The sequence below is a fragment of the Melanotaenia boesemani genome, chromosome 21, assembly GCF_017639745.1.
Source record: "Melanotaenia boesemani isolate fMelBoe1 chromosome 21, fMelBoe1.pri, whole genome shotgun sequence".
NCBI lineage: Eukaryota > Metazoa > Chordata > Actinopteri > Atheriniformes > Melanotaeniidae > Melanotaenia > Melanotaenia boesemani.
In genome coordinates this window covers 25530682-25548777 of record NC_055702.1, presented here as the reverse complement: position 1 = coordinate 25548777, position 18096 = coordinate 25530682, and positions in this window count along the sequence as shown.

Genomic DNA, 18096 nt, shown 5'->3' with positions numbered 1-18096 from the left:
ATCCAGTTCCCTCAGTAGTTTATTCCCTCTCAGCTTGGAGAATTAAGGAGGAATTCTGACTGGGGAACTAAGCTCACCGGGTGCCTCCTGTCAGCTAAGAACAGGACACTGAGGCTACAATTCACACACACTCACCAACACTGGACAATAAAAGATGGAGAAACGTTGCTGGTCTGATGAGTCTCTGTTTCAGCTCCACATTCAGATGCTAGACTCAGAATCTGATAGAAACATGAAAACATGGATCCATCCTGCCTTGGATCAACACTTCAGGCTGTTGCTGCTGGTGTGATGGTGGGGGGAGATTGTCTTGGCCCACTTTGGGCCCCTTAGTACCAACGTGGTCTGGTTTAACCACCACAGTCTACCTGAGTATTGTTGCTGACCATGTCCATCCCTTTATGACCACAGTGTAGCATCTTCTGATGCTACTTCCAGCAGGATAATGCACCATGTCACAAAGCTCAGATCATCTCCACCTGCTTTCTAGAACATGACGATGAGTTCACTGGACTCCAACGGCCTCCACAGAAGAAAAGCCTGTTACTAGCGAGGTGGACCTGATAATGTGGACAGTGAGTGTATTACCACTAGATTATCTGTGAAGCCAGAGGTATAAGTTTGTAGGTGAGAGTTATGTAACGTGAGGAGAAATTGTGCTTTAATCTGCATCAAAACACCGGATTTGAGGAAGCCCCTAAGTTTTATAAAATGAGGACACAACATTTAGACTAAAATATGGGGATGCACTGAGAGAGAAAGATACATTTAGGTCATTTTAACAGTCACGTTAACACATTACCACGTTAACACGTTGGTGCAAAGTTTGTATTTAATGATACCTGCTGCCTCAATTTTCCACCTCAGTTATCTTGTTTTGGACACATCACATCCACTCAAATACTCAGTAGCCCTCTGACTGCTCTGCCAGCTCACTGAGGAGCATTTAGTTCATCACATCCGTTCACCTTCACCCCTCATGTTGCAATGTTTGTTCAAGCAAAACCTCTGGGGTTATCCTCCTCTCATTGGCTACCCCCACACCCTCATTATTTCACCCCTTTCATATTATTTTCCTGCTGCTGATTATATCTGGCCTTTCTGACTGATTCTGAGCATCTGTAATGACTCACAGCTCAAATGCGTCTCATTTGTTGAAATGGACAATCATTTTCAAGGTTGAGATGGTGCTTTTCCACTCAAGGCTTATTTCTGAATGTCTGCGGGTGTAAGAGAGAGGGTGTGCATGCGTGCACAGTGGTGCTTTATAATGTCAACATGACCATACATGTTATAACAAGGTGTATCCCTGGCTGTGTCATTGCTGTATGTCAGAGCTGCACTTCTTAATAAACTAACTCCAGATGAGGTAGAAACCGTCCTCACTCAGATGTGATTTACTGCTGACAATAATATCCAAAGTGCATCACTGACTCGTTACGTCCTCGGCTAATGGAGGCGCTTGCTGCTGTCTTCCTCTGAGCCACTTTGTGGGAGTCATTACTCCTTTTGCCCCGGCTCTGGCTCAAGGAGCTCCATTTCAACAAATGTCATTAATCAATTCTATACGCACTGTGTTCACCGCTCCTGCAGGCAAGCAGGAGGCGGGGGAGTGGCTGAAGAAATCTGCACTTATTTGATGAGTGTGTTGGCCTTGGAAATCTTACTTTTATTCTTCCTTTAGTGGACACAAGTTAAAACTTCGCATAAAATAATAAGAAACATGGAACAAATTTTCAGAAAAAAGTGTAGAAACCTTTCACACACAAAGTTTTAACTGAATACATCCAACATTCATGGAAAATTTTGAACATAAATGCAGTAGATGATCAGCCTCCCTATTGTCCAGTCATTTACTAAACACCAGGCTGATGGTGTGAGTTGGAGCCACTTTGACTTAGACTATGTATGAATAGGATTCATTTCGGAGCATGCTCAGTCTCCCTGGATACGCATGCTGCTGAATGTTCAGTGAAGTACAACCGCAACTGCGAAGTTGGGATACTGTGTCAAATTGAAATAAAACTAGAATATAATGATTTGGAAATAACCCACATTTTATTCCCAATAAAACATCAAAAACATGTCAGATGTTGAAACTGAGACATTTCACCATTTCATGGAAAATATGAGCTCATTGTGAATCTGATGGCAGTAACTGTCATTAAAAAAACAAACAAACAAACAAACAAACAAACAAACAAACAAACAAACAAAATAAAAAAAAAAACAACTGGAGTAGCATTTGATGACCAGCTGGGTTAATTGGGCGGGTCGCTAACATGACTGGGTAAAAAAGGAGCATTTCAGAGCCTCTCAGATGTAAAGATAGACAGAGGTTCACCAATCCGAGACAAAAAAAAAAAAGGAAACAATTTCCAATTTCAGAAAAAATGTTTCTCAACATTTGCAGGTTTGAGCAAGACAATGCTGAACCACCTCCTGCCCTCATCACAGCAGCATGACTTCACAGGAGAAAAGTCCAGCTGCTGAACTGGCCGGCCTGCAGTCCAGGCCTTCCACCAATACACAACATCTGGAGCATCATGGAAGCAGAAATCCAGCAATGAAGGGCTGCTGATAATAATAATAATAATAATAATAATAATAATAATAATAATAATAATAATAATAATAATACGTAAATTATTGTAATAATGAATGAATGAATGAATGAATGACATTGTATTATATATATTTAAGTTTTACACCTTTTTTTGGGAAACTATGTGACTGTACATCCACATCATTTCACTGGACAGGCCTGAAGGGAAAAACTGTTCTGTTAGATTTTATAATACACATGCTAATTGGAAAAACAAACAAACAAACATAAGTGAAATTATTCTGCTGTGTGGGATTCTGGCCATTATCTGAAAAGTACCAGCTGGCTCAGTGGCCTACTTTTCCATGAGCTGATTTTGTGTAGAAATCTCATCCTCCTTCCTTCATTCTTCTCTTGTTTTTGGGGAGGCTAAAGGGAGTCTCAGGTGGCCGGGTGCACACTGCAATTACACAGCAGATAGAAATGTAGCAGAAAAGCAAGGACAGTCATAGGACTGGGAGAATGAAATCCAAGCCAGGGAGCGAGGCCAACGCCGAATGAAACAGACAGGGATTACACCTCTGAGACCCTGATTTCACCAATATAGATTACACAACTTCACAGAGAATAGAGCTGCATACAGCTGGAGAGGAAACTGATGTAGACGCTAATGCTCAGCTTTGAGAGGTGAATGCAAATTCTTTGTTGGCCTCTTAATGTCACTAACCACCAAACAGTTGAGAATCTGATTGTTGAGTCATATGCTATTAATGGCAGGTAATTAAACTTGGCCAGCTAATGGCTAAATGATATGAGTAATGATAATGTGATTATTAATCATAGAAATATCTTATTCAACCACCACGCCTTCTGAAGATACTAATGTGTCATCTGCCAACCAAATGTAAGTGAAATGGAACCATACCAGTAAAGGATGCTGATCTCTGATGGAACCAGCTCCCAGTTTGGCTTCAGGATTAGACATCCTCTCTACCTTCAAGATCAGGCTTCTAACTTTCCTTTTTTGATGAAGCATATTAATCAGACTGGCTTGGGGACCCTTAGCCATCCCTTTAGTTACACTTCTACAGGTTTAGACTGTGGGGAGATGTCCCATGATGCACTGAGCACTTGCCTCCATTGTTCTCTTTACTCTTTACATATAAATGTATGACACTGTCATTAATTTGTGTTTCTTCTTTCTCAGCAGGTATCCCTGGCTTAGAGTTTTTGTTCTGTTGGAGGTTTTTCTTCCTGGTTCTGGTTCTGATGGGGGTTTTCCTCTCCATTGTCTCCTCGTGCAGCTCAGAATGGAGGGTTAAAATGACGACTAAATTTTATTCAGTCCAGATAAAATGTCTGAATTATGATCCATTAGCAGCAGGGATGGACAACTCCGGTCCTCGAGGGCCATTGTTCTGCAACTTTCCCGTGTTTCTCGGTTTCAATACATCTGATTCATATTAATGATTCATTGTGCAGAACTTCACAAAAAGTGGGGGGCTCTGACTGGGGCTCTCCTCTGCCACCCTCTGGGTGGTGCTGGGTCGTCTTCATGGTGTGGTAGCTTGGGTTAGTGCTCCGGGGCTGCTGCTGAGGGCCCGGGTCTCTGGGCTGCCCTGGTCTGCCTCTTGCCTCCATAGAGGAGTGGTCGCATTTGCATGATCTCACTCACCACTCTTCATCACTGATCACTCCTCATTCCTCATCCTCTGCATGCTGACAGTCACTGAGTTGTCCAGTGGGTTTATACACTAAAAGATCATTTCTCTTTTTTTCCCCCTGTGAGTTAGTATCTGGTTGTTGTTGTGATATATTTGTGATATGTCTTTTTGATTTGGTTATTATTTAAGAACTCTTAACCTCTGGCAGCTCTGTTTTTCAGTAATTGTAGTTCATGTACAGGTGTAACAGTTTGTTGTCTGGTGATGGTGTAGATTTAAGGGTCGTTGCCTTTTGTCTGTGGTGTTTTTGTCTCCTCTCTCTTCTTCCCTTGTGCTTCTTTTTGCTGCCTCCTTCTTTTTCTTTTTCTAAATAAATAAATGAATCATATGATCAAGGGAATCCTCATACCCATAAGCCTCCCCTTGGCAAAGCAAATTTGTTCAGCACAATACAGCAACCAGTATATGATTCTGCTTGCTATGATGCTGGACAGGACAGTTTAAAAAAAAAACAAAAAGGTGTGTTGGAGCAAGAAGAAAAACTCTGGGGTTCATTGTGATGGATAGCTTACCCTTTAGGGCAATGTTTCTCAGTCCAGATGCCCTGCATGTCTTAGGTGTGTTCCTACTTCAACACCTGATTCAGACTAATAAACTTCATCATGTTCTTTGCAGGACGTTAACATTTAATTCAGGTGTGTTAAAGTAGGGTTACTTCTAAGACATGCAGGGCTGTGGGTCCTGAGGACCAGGATTAAAAAAACGCTGCTTTAGGGGACCAGTGGAAGTCTTCCAGACATTTCTATCCTGTCCAGGAGGTTTACATCCAGCCACAAAATGTAGTGTTTATTCAGAAATTCTACATGGTAAATCCACAATAATCCATGATAACACCATTACTTATCACATTTTCATCACTATGCTACTGAGAGACCTCTATTTAGACCTGGACATGATGATGAAGCCACTTCCTGTCAGACTTTCCACCAATCAGAGAGCTTAGATTGACGGTAGCGTCCAATCAGGAGCAGCCAAAGATCAACCAGTGAGCAGAAAGTTCTATGTGTGTGTGAAAAGAAGAAAAATAATGCTCCTCTATGGCTGGAATAAAGCCAAGAAGACGTTTCTGATGCACGGTGGCGCCACAAAGCAGCTGAGCTGGAGTTGGTTTAGTGAGGATAGCAGGTAAATAGTAGCAGGAATAACTGGAAATGAGGAAAAGTGCAAACATGGAAATAGTTTCTGTTGTGTGTTTGTTTCAATAACAATATTTTTTCTCCTGAAAGCCAAGACTTGAGAGAACGATGAGATGAGAAAAGGCTTGGTCACTGTTGATCTGTGTGTTATTTCTACAAAGTTCTGTTAGTAATAAATTCTGTTTACTGGTTCTGGTCGGCCTTTATGCTGCTATAAACTTTATTTTCACTAAAGTTTCAGATGCATCATTCATAAATAAACAATTTATGAAAAAAAAGAAAAAAAGCATCTTTCTACAGATACTTATTTCATTGTCCCCCAAAACAGGAGCAGTACCTTCAATCACAGTGTTGGCAAAGTCAAAACCATTATATTTATGTTTTATGAGTCCATTAAGCGAAACATGTATGTACAAAAGATTCCTGATACAAGCATGTGGCTTGAATTTGTCCATCTTGCAAGTGAAAACAGTATTCAAAATGCATCATGAAATGCCACCTGAAGCTTTTCCATTTTAGCCTTACTATGTGAGACCAGGTGCTATTTGTCCAGGAAACACCAGAATGAACTGGACCAAGAGACCACTATATTTAAAAGAATTTATTTATAAACAAAATAAGATTCTTTAAAAACTTTAATGGTCTGGATGTTGGACATGTTAAAGGGTGAACAGTACTTCTGTACTGACAGACTTCAGACCAAAGAAATGGACCAAACAAAAGAAGACAATACTATATTTGGGGAGGCTCAGTCAGGGCAGTGTTGCAAGCCACATTACCATGCATGGAATGAAAACAACCAAATGATCACCCTTAAAACAAAACACATGCAGAGAGTCCTTTTAGAACCCCTCTCTTTAATGTAGTCCAGTGTCTTAATAAAAACAAAAGCGGTCCATCCAATGGATCAGTTGAACAAATGCAAAAAATAACTACAAGTGGGAAAAACGGTGGTTAGCACCTCAATGCTAAACCTGTCAAAGCACAGGCGCCTACTTCTTTCTTGCTCCTGCAGGTGCCCGGAGGTGACTGAAAACTGTTGCAATGTATGCATGAAAACAACAAATGCTTCATTCTAATTCATAAAGGAAGTGATATGCTGCTGCTGTTTGAGCATACCTTGTGTCCTGACTGCTCTGTTGAAGCCACTACTCAAGATTTTATCTTTAGCATTAAATTCCACCACACAAAAGCCTCTGCTGCATGCTGCTCTCAGAAGTGGTGCATCAGGGAGAAAGACCTCAGTAAACTCTCTGCCCCCCTTTTGTAGACTCTGCCCCCTTGGCTCAACTCTGACTTTGGTCACCACATTTAACACCTGGTCTGCTAAATAAGTTTAAGTTTATATATGAATAGATACAATCATTTTACTTCATTTTCTTCAGCTGAGGCTGTCCTGGAAAAGTAACGTCTGGATGTTTACTGGCATTAAAAACTGAGCTTCTGCATTTTTATATAAAACAAACAGGTGGGCCAAAGATAACAAGTGGCTGGGAGTTTTAAGGGTTCAGCTGGTTTGGAAAATGGATAAAAAATCAATCAGGACACAGTTTGGGTTCAGATAAAACTGATATGAACAAGACCTACATGGATTGAGACTAAACTTGTACATTTTGTGCTAAAAATTTGCTTCTCATCTCATTTTTCTTTAACATCCACACGTTTTGAACATTTACTACACTGCCTCTGAAAAGCAAAGTGATGACAGGTGATCATAAACTAAATGTGGTTCTTTTAGTTTCATATAAAATGCAGTCATTTGAAAATGGTGGAAGCAAAGCCTCATTACGTACAGCAAGGGCATCAGAATAAATTCACTCAGCAGCTTGGAAACTGTGTTCAGGTCAGAAAGCCTCTAACGCACTGAGAGCTGGGATCAGATGATTTTTAGCTCATAATCTTTTTATATTCATGTTGATTTTTCTATTTGTTTGGTAATAAACAGACCACAACAGAAGCACAGTGAATGTCAAATAGGATTTCTCAGCTAATCATTCTCTTTATATACGCTTCTGTCATCACAGCTTTATTTTCCACAAGCTCCATTCAGTCTCCTTCATGCAGCAGATGTGATATTACTTCATACAGCAACTATCAAAGGTCTGTAAGGTTTTAGCTACGGTTCACTCAGGACCAGTGTGGGCTGGAAGTCCTGTTTCATTCATAGTGCTGGCTGGTGCTCAGCTAATTCAGTTAAACCCAGCTGACTGCATTTACCACTTTGGAGTGTTAGAAGTTAATGAAAATATTGAATAGCTTAACTCCAAAGTTGGAAAAAGTGCTTTTTGAAGATTTAACACAGTTTATGAGGCGGCATGGCTCAGCAAGCTAGCGCGGTCGTCTTGTAACCTGAGGGTTGCCGGTTCGATCCTTGGCCAAGTCGAGTTCATGTCGCAGGGTCGTGGTTGAGTGCCTTGCATGGCAGCTTCCGCCATCAGTGTGTGAATGTGATGTATGATGGGTATCGTCCCAGGCACAGTAAAGCGCTGTATGGATACAGACCATTTAATCAGCCTCAAAGGACATTAAAGTAGAAGAAAAGATCATCTTTGTAGATGTACAACCCAAACCAGATCAGCTGTTATTTCGAGGCCAAATGTGTTGCTCCGTCAGGTCTGCCTTGCTAGTATCAGGTTGGACCCCCTTTCCCGTGCAGTAAACTCACTGTCATGTTCATGAGAGCAGCTGGAGATGGCCTCCACAGCCACCAGATCCCAGTCCGGTAGGGCAGATTCTCATCATGGATGCAACTGTGTGATGCTGTCAAGTCAATATGCAGCAAAACCTCTGAGGAAAGTTTCCAACACCTTGTTAAATCTATCATACCAAGAATTAAGGCAGTTATTAAATTATCAAGTCATTAAATTCTGTTCTTTTTCACAACCTAACTCTACAGTTTTAAAACTTTTGTTCATTTGTTTTTCCTGTTTTCAGGTTTTCTGCCTCCTTACGCTCAGTTAAACCCTGATGAGTGCTGAAAAGCAGACTTTTTACAATGTACAAATGTACATTTCCTCTAAGGAGGCAATAATGAGTATTCTAAATGGGTACATTATAGTAAAACTGATGTGATGAGTTCAGATCGTTAAACATACTGAAAGGAAGCTAAGAATCTGGACTGAAATGACGACACTAGAGGGAAGTATGTAGTGAAGGTCCTGAGGTCAGTATCAGTCAGATTCAGCATTACAGGAAAATGAACTGTCCAGAAAAGTCTTCCCGGCCTTTCACCGTTTGGATTCACCGACAAAGCAACAGAAAACAAGAGAAAGTTGAAATTTTATAACTTTCTTTCTGGCACAGATCATCAGTTTTCTACTTTTTGCATCCCTCTGTGCTTTTTCAGTTCCTCACTGGAGATTCAGGAGTTTTCATGTTGTAGGTGTTATTGTTGAAGTGACAGACGTGTCGCCGCCTCTCGATGCTGCAGCAGCAGCCGTGTGACATTCGACTGTTCTCCAGCAGCAGAAACTCAGCTGTCAGCACATTAAGCCACCAAGGCTCCGTCATGGAGAGGTCTCTGCTTTAACACTGCACTTCACGTGGCAGCAGCTCAGCAAAGATGTTCTTGAAGGGAGTTGTTTTGAGTTGTTTACTGTCAATAAGATGGTTGTTGCTTTTCCAATGCAACCAAGAGCAGATTATACGTGAGTATGTTTCTGAAATGGAAATGCTGAACTACAATAAAATGTTTGATTTAACTCTTAAACCATTGATTCGCTAGAGAGTAGTGATAAAATGATTATTTAGGACTAACTTTCAACATAGAGAACCTAGTTTATTCTTCATTAGGAGCTTCCTGGGGTCTGCATGCCACAAGAGTTAATATCACCATATGGTTTTCATAGTTATTGGTGTTCTCATCAGCGTACAACCCAATAATCATGAAACTGCAGCAGAATATTGAAACTCTGGGGACTTATAATAAATGGCCAAACAATGAAAAGTCTCATTATATGTTCCCTTCTTTTTATACAGTTTTGTTTCATTGGTTGTACATGATTTCAGCATGTCCCTCACACTGCTCTCTTAACTATAGTGTGTGTAATGTGGTTAAATAATAATAAATAAAAAATCTTTTTTACATGGTTTCCACAGCAAATTATTTAATGAAGTGTTTTTGAGCATACTGTATATGTTATATTTTCATAATCGTGTTTAACATTTTGCATGTGTCCCTGAAGTCACTGCCCACCCTGTCATTAGGATAAATGGCTCTTTAAGAAACTCTCTGTTTTCAGTGACATTACTATCAGTATTTTATCTTTTTCTCAGTGGAGGTTGAAACAGTGGAGAGTTGCAAAGTAGTTTTTTACACATATATTTATGTTTTTCACCCCAGTATGTATGTAGCTGGATGGTGTCAAGCTTAATTAAATGCTAATAAAAGGCAAAAATGTCCACCCTGTCAGAAAGCTTCCCATGGCAGGGTGGACAGGTTCATTAAAGGAAGAACATAAACATAGTTTAGGTCAGTGGTTCTCAACAGTACAGGACCCCCTCCAAAGGGTCCCCCGAAGAGCACAGGGGGTCCCCGAGGATTTGACCATTCAGAGCCATTGTGATTAAAAATCAAGACCATGTCCACACAGAGATGAGTTGGTGTGTATCCGGTCAAGAATTCTTTAATTATCTGGGTGTTTTGTTCTAATGGAACTGAGGTTTTAGGAAAAGTAAGGGTATATGTTGTTTAACTTTGGCTTAATCGAAGGACAGGAATCAGCCAGAATACAGTACATATGGTGAGAATATTGCTAGTGAAAGCATAAAACCAAGCATGCTTACAGCACAAATGATCATGGAAGTCACATAAATAACATGGTAAATAAAATGGGAAACAGTATTTCTGTTATAAGAAGACACGAGACATGTTTAACTCCAAAAGCAACTAAATTAGTAATTCAGGCCTTAAAGGCGAAATAAGTAACAATAACAACTAGTGTTTCAAATCAGAACTGCAGTCGAAAGAGAAAAAGCTTCCTTCCCTCCTCTGAGTTTCACACAGACTGCCAATTTGTGAGAGGACGGCTCTTTTATATACAGTCTATGGAGGACGGAGAACATAGCGCCAGTAAACATCATGATGCCGAGTGAAAAACAAGGTTTTTCTGAAACTATTTCTGGTCCGCTTCTTTTACTAGCTTCCATACCTGCACGCTGCTGCTCTTTTGCAGACATAAAATACCAAACACTGCGCTGTTGTTTGGCAACCGAGGGGAGTCGCATATGATTGGTTAAGGAACAGGAAGTAGGAAAGACACAGTACACTGAAGCTATTCTGTCATGTAACTTTTATTTTGAAAGGAGAAACGCTTGACAAAGACATTGTTGATGTAGAGAGACAGATTGTTTATAGGGAAACTTCCTTTTAGCCCTTTTTTATTTATTATTTTTACAGAAAAAATGCTAATTATTTAGCCTTTGACCATATCAAATCTTGATTATTGCCAAGCTGTATGGCCAAATGCAACTGTAAATATAATTGCAAATCTACAAAAAGTACAAACGGTGTCTGCATGGCTCTGAGAGAACTCTGAGGCCGTCCTAGTTAGCGTGGTTGCTATGTGCCATGTGAAGATACTGTGTCAAATCAGTCTCTGTAAACCACCTTTTCTTTCTTTTTTGTGCTGTAAATCTTTTGAGCCCCTGTTGAAATCTTTTTTTCTTCAAACACATCTGATTGAAGCAGATTCAGTCCTCTTAAATGTTTCCCAAAGGTGGTGGTTGGAAAGCTTATGAGAGTTTGTCTTGTCACAGCGTTATTATTCTGCTCACTTTTCTGAAATCACCAGCCCTTGTTCTTCATCACTCCAGTGTCTCCTTCAGCACCCATCACTTCTTATTAGTAGAGTCCAGACTACCAACCACTCCCTCACTTTAAATCCACCTCTTTGCTCTTGTTTACTCAGCCCTGCCTTGTTTCTCTGTCATCAGACCAGTAATGTGCCCTTACGCTACTTGACTATATTGCCAATTCACTGCACTGAGATGTCATGTCTGATCCAGCTTTGTAATTCAGGGTGACTTCCAACCCGACACATTTTCTCTCCTGAAGGCCATCTGCAGCTGCTTTGTTTATTTCCAGGTGACGTACAGCGTCTTTGTGAGGGATGTGGTACTGCCAGCAGACACACACATCCTCGCTGCCCTTGTTCGTCAATGTCCAGACAGCGTCTGGAAATCTGGGCGTAATTAGAGTGAGACAGTGAAAGACATTTGGACCAATGACAGCAAACAGGAGTTTTTCATTGTCTGCATGGAGGTGAAGGGAGACGGTCCCACCTTTATTGGGTACAGTAGGTGTCTGAATTTGGTATTTATATCTAAACTAAAGATGTAAGAGAAGAGGATGAACCCTCCGGGTGGAGTTTGTGTGGCCTAAAAAAAGGTTAAAAGGAACCTTTCAAATCTTAAATATAACCATTTTGACAAAGGCTGTGAAAACATGACTCTGGAGGTTGTTCTGCTGATCCCAAATAATAACCCAGCGCTGATCTTCAGCTCAAACTGACAAATGCTCTGTCCCTCTCTACCCAACTCTTTCTTTTACTGAATATTACAGGAAGGATTAGTGTTTCTCATCAGGGACGGTACCACCCTAGCAGATGAGGGGTGAACTGCAATTTTTTGCACTTCCGCATAGGCTTCACATTTTACCGCTGGAGTTTGCCGTTTGGTCCAAACCTGCTGTTTGCGACTGATTTTGTTGCCGTTCCAGCGCAGCTGCGGCCTCCCTCAGCAGCTGTGACATAGATTTGGACATGATGGAGCTCTTCCCACTGTTTCTAAAAGTCTGCAGTACCAAAACAACTTTTAAGCTCTACTCTTCTCTCATGTTCCAGCGTCAGACATGCACACCACCGTCTACCGTATTATAAGTGTACCTCAGCAAACTGGGGCCGAAGAATTAGAAGAAGAAGAGGAGCGGCCACTGATGCCGCCTGGCATTGCAAATTCAAATTCAATTTTTTTTAATGTTTTGCGGGGCAGACATGAAAACAAAAAAGCAATGTCCTTTACATTTTCTTTTTAGTTGTGTCATAAAAAGAGCAGTTTTGAAGTTGAAAATTAAAATGCAGTTTGGATGGTATGAATCAAATAATACAGCTGTGACCTTGAAATGAAAACGCCTTTCTGCTAATGCATTTTAATTTTCAAAATTGACATTTCAAATTGAATTTTGGTTCCTATTTGCTGGGACATGTTTGGAAAATTAAATCTTAAATGTCCTTTTCTTTATCATTTTAATTAAGTTACAAAATGAGCAGTCTTGGAGAAGAAAATAAAAAATGCAGTTTGTATAATTTATTATTATTGATTTTTTTCATGAGTCAAAAAATGCAGCTATATTCTGAAAATGAAAAAGCATTTCTGTTAATCCATATATTGAAATCGCTTCTATACATAATTTCTATTTACCGCAGGATTTTTCTTTCAATAACATTTAGATATTTAAGCAGGTAGATCTGACTTTTGTGTCTTTATATTACTGATTATTTGGTATCATCCAGCATGGAGTCCTGCCAAGAATACTCTGGCCTCTTCTATGAGGTACCAATAACCTCAAAACAACATCAGAGGTACTGGAGAAGTAAATCAGGAGATGGCTGGGGCTACTACGATCCTTGAGCAGCAGACGTCAGACCAGGAGGAAGTGGCAAGCAGGCCATCACCAGAGCTGAGGTGAAGCTGAGGCACAAGATGCTGGTGGGCTCCGTGGCAAAGGGGTGAGCTGGTCTGGTTGCTTTCCATGACCGCGGTACAACCTGGCCTATGGAAAGGACAGGCGCCAGCTGGTTCAGGACGAGATCCGTGCGACCTTCATCCAGGTTGCAACAAAGTCAGGACCGCCTCTGATACCCAGGAAGCTTTAAAATGTGATAAATGACAAGCAAATTATGCCAGAAAAGGTGTGTTATTTAAAGTTTCCAGTACCATGGCTCAAACATAATTACTGCATAAAAAATAAACATCTGCTCTTGCTCCAACTAAGTTATCTGAAAAGTTGACATTTCTGAGTCCCTACAAGGAAAAAAAAAACACCTAGGGAACGTCAACCAATTGACTGAATGAAAAGACTCTAATCTGACCTCAAAACCCACATCTGTTCATCTTTGTTTTTACTCTACATGAGCAAGCTGACAATGCTGCTTCTGTACATCATCCATCAAAGATCCTGTGAGCCAGAACTGGCTCAGTAATCTCCTGGGTTAATGAAGCACTGCAGCGGGTCAGGCATGTGTCACGGTACAGAAACCCTCCCTGCACAACGGCTCCGTGATAAGAGGGATTCAGTGACAACAGGAGAGTAGATCGAGTCAGAAGGATTTGAAGACAGTGTGTCACACAGCTGTGACTGACAACAGTTATGTAATGAGGAAAGGGTCACTAACAAATGTTTTCCTGTGTTGGACGGATATGGATGAGAGGAAGGGATGTCAGTCACAGAAAGGCCAATGGAAAACTGTGATTTCTTATCCTCGACTTATTCTAGTCACTATATCTGAACTGAAGTGAAAAATAATTCTATAGTTGCTCCTATCAGGACATAAAAAATAACCAGATACCCATCAGGTTTTTAAATTAGGTCAACTCAACTTTATATGAACAACAACAGCTTACATAATACGCCATGTCTTTAATTATTTACAAATACAGAAGCAGTGGGTGAAAAACTAAGTACACCCCATGATTCCGGAGCTTGTAGGTCTTTAGCAGCTGGAGTTTTGGCTCATTTTTCTTCACAAAGTTCTTTCAGTTTAACAACAAACCTTTAAATCAGGTTGAGGACTGTTGTAGATTTTCTGCTGTGTTTGGGATCACTGAGTCTAATTCTCCCACTAGTGATGTGCGGTTCCTGCATATATGAAATGATCTTGCATGCCCCAATGCACCCTGGACAACTAAATAAATGAGTGAGATTTTTCTTTTTAGAGTGAGAAAGGGCTGCTCTGTACAACATGCTGCAAAGCCAAAGTAGCAAACGGGTTTTCGGAGGGAAAGTGTGAGCTAGATGGAAGTTGGACTACCTCAAGCATCACATTAAGCAGAAAAGTCATTTGAATGCCGTTGGACTTGTACAAAGATGCAAGATGGGAAAGGGGATCGGTACATCCAGGAAATGCAGGAAATGCATGGAATGCAGGAAAACACAAACAATAGAGTGAGGAGGAAGAAGCTGTCACACAAAAAGAAATCTGAACCCGAGCAAGTTAAAGTTCTCATTGACAATATTCCACTCACCATCAAAATAAATGCAGTAATGCTGTTAGTTCAAACATGGACTGGACTTGCAGAGAATGGTGATGCTGACCTCTGATGGCGCCTCAGTGTTGCTAGGGAAGCACAACGGAGCTGCAGCTTTATTAAGGTGATCAATACCACACCTGAGTGAAAGGACTTGGGCATTAATGATACTTGGAAAGAACTGTATATTCCACTGTGAAGAGGGGCAAAATGGAGGACATAGCAAAGATTCTCGTTGAGGATAAACTGTCATTAGGTGCAAAAGCTGCATCAACTTATGGATGCTGTTCTGATGAACTACACAGTAGAAACAGAGATTCAGTGGCAAATTACTGCTACAAAAAGCTGAATTCAAGGTTACTCTAACGGCTCTGGGAGGTGGTTTGGGTGAGCTGGCAAAACAGTCATCACTGACTGTGATGGAAGGACACTGCTTTGCAAGAGATTTGATTAAGAAGTTGCTTTCCCAATACTTGAAGGATGTTCAATGGAGTGGTCATGTCAGAGGTGATGAGGACCTTAATCAGCTGATAGCAGAAAGACTGTGAGAGTACTCTTTTTATTCATGAGCTCTATGATTACTTGGATGCTTGTTTTCCGAAGGATAATTCAAAGGAGTGTTCTGCATTTGACATCGAAGCACTGAGCTCAGACATCAGTTTTGAGTTTGGGTCAACAGAAGTATGAGTATGAAATGTATGAGGCCATTCTCCACCACCCACATTCTATGGAGGCCATATGCTGAATTCAAGCACATAGTGAAGCAAAACCTTAAACAAGGGTCAATCAGCACATTCTCAGATATGTGGCTGCAGTACTCAGACATTAGGAGGGGATGTGACAGCTTGTGGATATTTGTGCTACATTTCAAGCATCCAGTGCAAATTGTGGGAGACGTGTTTAATGAATCCAGAAATCATGCTGAAGTGGAATATTTGGACCAGCTGATCTGCATAAAGTCAAGGCAAGAAGCAGATGGGGTCATCAACCTGGACAAAGTCTACAAGCACTGAAGAATTAGAAGGACAGATGGGAAAATAGGGTGAAATTTGAATACCCAGTCAGATTTGTGCTTATTCTAGTGTATTTTATTGAAAATTCTCATTTATGGATATTAATAATTAAAGGCTTACTAGACTATGAGTAGTAGAAAGTCTAATAAAAAACTGTAATTATTTATTTTACAGACAAAGAGACTACATCTTTTAACTGGCCTGGGAACACCTCGAGACCCCCCCGGGTAAAAATCTGGGCTTCCCTGTTTAGGCAGCTACCCATCCATAAGCAGTAGAAAATGGATGGATGGATGGGTGGTTGGATGGATGGATGGATGGGTGGTTGGATGGATGGATGGATGGATGGGTGGGTGGTTGGATGGATGGATGGATGGATGGATGGGTGGTTGGATGGATGGATGGATGGATGGATGGATGGATGGATGGATGGGTGGGTGGTTGGATGGATGGATGGATGGATGGATGGATGGGTGGTTGGATGGATGGATGGATGGATCTATGTAAGATGTCTTAAAGCAGGAGCTTCACCTTGACATACAACATACTGCACAGCTCATGAAAATAAAGATTTTTGTCTTTTTTATTGTACAAGAGCCAAATGGTAAATATTAAAAGTAATCTAATGGAAATTACTGCTGTAATGGGATTATTTTAATAAGCCACACATCTGATCTTAGATTCTGAAGTGTGATACTGGTGTGTCCACAGTGTGCACATCTGATGTTGCTCACAGTGGTCTAAGGAATTCTCTGAGTTTGTGTTTGCTCACATACATGAAAAATTAGTGTGGACATTGCATCTGACAAACCTTCAGGTTCACCAGGAGGTTTTACCTCATCGGATCCATCACTTTTTCCATCGGTGCACTGCATCCTAACAGGAATGTGTTTGGACACAGCAGAAGATAATTTACTTTTTAAACTGTAGAAGGTTTGGTGTGTAAAGAAATTTATTAATTTAAAATTGACTCTTCCCTCTTTAGCCACTACACCGCGAGGATGTTGGTCCTGACGTCTTCATGGGACCAGACTGCAGGCTGCTGTCCAAGTTCAGGAGTAATTAATGAGCCATTTGTAAATAAAGCTGCTTTTATATGATTTTAATCTCAGTGTGTGAATTTTTAACCAAGTTATCACTTTTAAAAAAAGGAAAAACAGGTTTCAGTGTTAAGTTTAATATTTTTTTCTATTCATTCTTTTGGCATTCATTTTGTTATTTTTCCTTCTCGTCTCTACACATCACCTGTAAGTCTCAACCTTTTATGAGAATTTTGGGTCATTTACCTGCAAATTGGGGCTAGCTAGTCTGTTGTTTCAACTCACGGAAAGATTCACCAATTTAAGAGGGGAGATTGAACAGGTTTATAGTCTACATACACAGTTGGAGTCTGATAGAGAATTTTTAGGAAAAAATTCATTCTGGTACAACTTTAGAACAAATTTAAGAAGATTCATAAGAGATACTGGTCCCATTACAGGACCCAAGTTTTATCTGTCAGACTGATTAGTCTCACATTTAAGTCAAGAATACTTTGGTATCCAGAGGAGTTCATGGTCCACTCAGGGACTGCAACGTGTCCAGGTCCTGTAGCTGCAGAACAAGCCCAGATCATCATCCCTCCACCACTGTGCTGAATAGTATGAGGTGTTTGTGCTGATGTGGTGCATTTGGTTTTCTGACTAATCATGTCCTCTTTGTTCTGGTCTGTCGAAAGGAAATAGTTCCAGAAGTCTTGTGGTTTGTTCAGATGCAGCTTTGCAAACCTAAGTTCTTTTAAGTGAAGAGGATTGCTCCCGCAACCCCTTAAAACAAGCCGAATACAAACAGAATACTTGATCAATCTTTTTCAAATTGTTCTATCATGAACTTCAACATTTAACATGCTAACTGAGGCCTGGACAGTCTGAGATGTAGCTGTTGGGTTTTGTTGGGTCTGATTTTAGGCTTAACTTGATGGGACGTCTACTCCAAGAAAAGTTTTCCACTTTCTGCTCTGTTGTGAGTGTAATAATTTTGGCCTGTGTACTACATTTGTTACCAGAGGATTCATCTAGGGGGCGCGTTAGAGGACTCAGACCAATTGCAGCATGTGAAGGGTGTAGAGAAGATGATAACCATGGCAACAGAAGAGAAGGTCAGTGTTTTGTTATATTTGAGATCACGGCAGAAAAAAGCAACAGGAGTGGTTTGATCGATGGTATAAGACCCCTGAAACCAGCAGGTGCCTTTTCTTCGAAAACTTTACCTCCTTTTTACTGCTGTTGATCCTCTGGCCTTACATAGAGTCAAACTGGTCCCTATGCAGTCCCTACAGGTGTCTCACATTATAAATAATCTTTCTTTCTGTAGGATGATGGACAGATTGATGGGCAGCAACATTTGATCGTTTGATTGGATTTGATCAGAAGAGCCTGGTTGATGCTTTTAAT